Consider the following 5,371-nt stretch of genomic DNA (forward strand, 5'->3'; position numbering starts at 1 on the left):
AATAAAACTGCGGCATTAATTCCCACCCTGTCATGGTAGGTATGCATAGTGCATATAGTCATAAGACTGCAGGCACCACTGTGTCTTTGGACTGTGAGGGAAATCAGAACACCTGAGAATCATAACATACGTTTAGCTTTAGCTAAATTTAGCTTAGTCAATTCACCTATATTGCAAGTCTTTGGACTTGCGTGGGGAACCGGAGCACCTGGAGAAAACCCACTCAAAGAACATGCAAACTCCACACGGAAATGCCAACTAACCCAGCCGAGGCTCGAACCAGTGACCTTAAAATTTAAAATCACTTATTAAAAAAAATTCTTAACCTCTTTTGCTATAAGAAAAAATCAACACATGAGATTACAACTGTATTAGTTTACATTTTGTGTACCCATTATAATAGTCCACATACTCCATATACATATACAGACATGTGCAGCATTTTGGTACAATTCCATTTTGTACAGACTAGTTTCATTATTTTGCCTTTTTAACTAAACCACAATTAAAAAGCAATAACTGATTTCCATTTGTTTATTATCAGTAATTATTGATTAATCATTAAATCAGTTTAAAGATATTTAGGTGACCACTGTAGATTTTCTTCAGTGTAAGGGTACCAACAATTTTGTCCAGATCTGCATGACACATAGGTTTAAGTTTCTAAGGAAGGCACATTTATATTCAACAACAAATAGTTGGACAAAATGCAATGTTCAGCATGAATGCACACAGAAGCACTCGTTCACTCTTCCACTCCTGACAACCAAAGGATATGTGTTTGCATGACTTTTGTAGATAGAAATACTAAATGAGTAGGGATGTAACAGTATCAGAATTACACGGTACGATAATACCTCGGTATGAATGCCACGGTACGGTATTTATTGAATAATTTACAGGGAAAACAAAACTAATGAAAAGACTCGAAAAAAGTGCCAAAAGTGTTTATTTACCTTAGCACTGAACATATCAATGACATACAAATTAGCCATCTATCTGTAAGTTTCGAAACAGGAACTTCAATTTTTCAATTTTAATAACAAAAAACTATTAAATCATATTAAAAAAAAGTTACAATTTAGAATTGTTAAAAACTCATCACATTAAACATTTGATCACTAACTCACTTCGATAGAGATGGGTTTTTAAAGGAAAATTATCGTATAACTTTAATCTGGTAAAAGCTGGGATCTTTGAAAAACCTCTCATTTGGGACTGAGGTTTCTGGGACAGAGAGATATGATTTAGCCAAGGTTGACAGCAGTGGGTAACACTGTGCATTGTCTTTCCACCACTTGAGAGGACAAGCCATGAGCGAGATAGAGGTCTCTCTTCGGTACAAGTCAATGTCTGCATCAATCTAACAAGTGTGCTGTGTTCTGCAGCCCCCATGACTGTTTTTAGTCATATTCCCCGACTTATATTTCACCACAGTCTGGCCGTGCCTGCATATTGTTTTTTTCTTTGTCTGTCACCTTTTCTCACCTTTTGTCACTTTTTCGTATCTTTTTAGAAAGAAACCGAAATGCTTCCACACATCCAATTTAAAACCCGCTTTAGGTTCAATCATTTCCAGCTCTTTTTCTTCCCAGCTACAAGCAACACACTTCATTTCCGCATTACTGGATAGTAACAACAGACCGCAAAGGATGATGGCCAGGTCTAGGCTGATGGGAATTGTAGTCCCCTACCTCCCGTTCACTTCATTCGCCTAAGCAAACTTTTCTTAGAAATATAGTTTTATTGAGTCATGCGCCTACGGTAATGTTGAAAAAAATTACTATTGCAGTATGATGGTATTTACAATATTGTTACATCCCTATAAATGAGACATGTCAGTGATGCAGGAAAAAACAACCTCTCGAATACAGTAAACCAGAGATGCCCGAACTAGGGCCTAGGGGTCAAAATTGGCCCATGGTAACCTTTGATTTGGCCCGCCATGCCAACAGAGAAAAGAGTGAGAGTTTTTTTTGGCTAGGGTTGGGATTAATAACTTTGAAACACATTGTCATTTCTATTTCAATGTGACCTTTTTTAGTTTGTTTGTTTTATTTTAAGCTACAAAAATCTAACTTTGATTAAATGTATCAATTATATGTTGTAAATACTTCTTTATTTTAATGAACATCCTGTTGCTCAACGGATACACCACATCATCACCACACAAATCAAAGCAAAGCAGGTGAGGCCTGACTAGTGTATTAGGCATTAAACTCCACTGTGTTATAAATGGAATTCCTATGTTTTTCATTATAATAGGTTAATTATAAAGTTTAAACAATATATAAAGTGCATTAGTTAATCTGATTAAAGATATGTTTTCTAATCATTTTAAAATAAATGAGGACATTATTCATGGCAACTTTGATATACAGCTTGATATATTTACTTTCAGCCCATGGCTTTCGATCAAGTTTTTTATTTGGCCCTTCATAACAAAAAGTTTGAGCACCCCTGCATTAAACTCTACAAACATATCCACTGTTCGCAATGGTGGATTGATTGATCAACATTAAGGACTTTAATCTATGCTTCTTATTAGGTCTATCAAGTCTCTATTGAGATTATTTGGCATGTGCTGAGAACTCAGACTTTCCCATCATAAATAAGATCTTGGCAAAAAAAGAATGCAACTCTAGATAGGAATACACATGTCAACATTCCAAACGCATCTTGAAATAATGCTATAGTGATGGAATCATATACCAGCAAAGCCTGATAACTTATTACAGCTCTGGTTTGGTTCTGAAACTAATAATCCTGAGTTTGTCCAGCCACTATAATAATACAATCTCTACTCTTAAACAAACATTATGAAGTGTTAATTAAGCTAAGATACAATGAGATTTCAGAATTGCAACCAGTAGTAGAATACTAGCGTATCCATCAGTTCTAAGTGGACTGAGTTTGTGCAAAGATTTATTCTTACTGTGGAATAATAGGACATTTTTAGAAACACTGTTTCTGTTGAATTAATACCTCAGTGTAATATTTACGATTATGACTTATATTATTAACATCAGTAATAATATTACCAAAATGTATCATTCAGAATCTACATATTTTTAACCATGTATCGTCTATATATTTTGTCTGCATTCCAAAGGACCCCACTCTTCTCCATTAAATCGACGTGAAAAGAAAAGGAGCAACATATAATCCACTATAATGATGAACACAAATCAGATGGCCACTGTGTACGTGTTGCACGAGTCATTTTACAGCCTTATCCACATATCTTTTCTGCATGCCATTCTGATCCTGCATTGCAGTCTGCATGCCATGCTGGAAAATGTGTGGCATGCATTCATTTCAGAAGACTTATTTTAATGATGTGAGAACATGGGTTGACACTTTTCTCTCTTCCTGACAACAGTGCATTTGCTGCTGCTTATGACTGTGGTTTGCTGTTTCCGTCACACTCTTGCTAAAGTGATGTGCTAAAGAACTGCACGGTCAACTAAATCCAAATAACCCTAGTACAACACTAAATAGGTCACAACTTTCAAAGCCTATTCTCAAGTATTCAGAAATCAAAATCAAAATCTTTTTAGAAGCAATTGAAGAAAAAAACAAACTAATTTTCATTGCTGTTGTGATGTTAATTACAATTGAAAAAAATCTGACATCCGGTGTCAGAAATTGTACCGGGTGTGCTATAGTCTATATAAATATCCTCCTCAAAATAATCTCAGATCATCAATTTATTTCTTCACAAGTGAGAAAACGACATTAAGACAAAAGCAAAACATTTATTAATTATTATAAAAGATGCTTTATCAGAGTTTTAGGTATGTTTTGATTGAGTAAGGGAGTAGGGATAAAACTATACTAAATGCAAAATCTAAAATTAAGTGAAGTTTATTTATAAACTAATTTCGAGAGGATCACATCCTTATGATTGCTTGCAGCCGGTCAAGCATTATTCAATTTATGACTCACCAATCAGATGATTCCTAAGCCACTATAAATACCCTAAGTTCCATATAACTGTCATTTTCATTTTGAAGAATCCACCCTTCCACCCCTACTCCTCCTTTCTTAGATTGGTGACACGGTGGCCCAGCACTGTTGCCTCACAGCAAGAACGTCACTGGTTCTAGTCCTTACCAAGCCTGCTGACATTTCTATGCGTTACACGTTCTCCCCGTGCTCATGTGGGTTTCCCCTGGATTCCCCGGTTTCCTCCCACCATCGAAAAACATGCAGTTAAAGTTAATTGACTAATCCAAATCGGCACCATAGACATGCTCCTAGTAATTATCTCTTAAGAGTGATCACTATCTGTTCATTAGCTACTATAGGGGAGTTCTCAAGTTGTACCACAGCTCAAACTTCCCTCTTGCCTTGCAAATGGGAGGGAGCCCCGGGCTTGAGGATCTTATGAGCCCAGAGCTCTCTCATGGACAGCATGCCAAACAAGCTTCATAATCAAGCATCATATAAGTTTGAACTCTTGAAAACAAATTCAGCATATTGGTGGAAATTTCATTGTGCTTTGTTTAGATTACCAACTTTTGAATGCATCTCTAAAGTCAATTCCGCTTTAGTTAACACTAAGTACATACTAAACAGGGACTCCGTGATGGGACTCACTCAAATATGTCTTAATTAACTTAAAGCAATGCATTTTATTTACATTTTAGCACAATATGCACAAGTTTGCACATAGTAATTAAAATCACCTAACATTTTCAACAAACTACACTTTAAAAATATTGGTGTTCATTAAAATAATAAAAATATTAATGTGTAGTATATTTTGGGACCAATGCTACTAACCTTATGATAGTGTGTAGCTAGCATGGATAAATAAATAAGCTCAGCTTTTCTTTTTTTTAATGGAGGAAAACCTTTTTTTTTTTTCACCGACTTCGTGATCAATCTGTGTTTTGATGCTTTGACTTGTTTGAGGATATACACCTTTGATAATCTTCCTATTCATCTTCTTATGTTAATATATTATTGGCCCTATTGAGGTGATGGTAAATTCATGTATTTTAAAAAATAAAGCATTGTTGGTCCTGTAACTGTGCTAGATTGACACTGTTGAAACTCTGCACCTGGAATAAAACTAGTAAGACTTTTGTTTAGGCTGCTAACATCTGAAAAAAAAAAAAAAAAAAAAAAAAACAGCATCTAAGCAACTAAATGGAATCAACTGTTGCTATTCTTGATGCGAGAACAAAACGTTCTCTAACCTTCAGCCAGTTTTCTGGTTGGTGACATCAATGTCGTGCCAGCATATCACACCACAACATTTGCATAACCTCAAAAGTCTCTGTAACGGTACATGAAGTTCAACAGTCAACTGTCAATCGCTAGAAATCTATATTGTACTGACTAAAAACACACACAAAATTTA

This window comes from Danio rerio, chromosome 5 (assembly GCF_052040795.2).
Source record: "Danio rerio strain M-AB ecotype USA chromosome 5, GRCz13ab, whole genome shotgun sequence".
Taxonomy (NCBI): domain Eukaryota; kingdom Metazoa; phylum Chordata; class Actinopteri; order Cypriniformes; family Danionidae; genus Danio; species Danio rerio.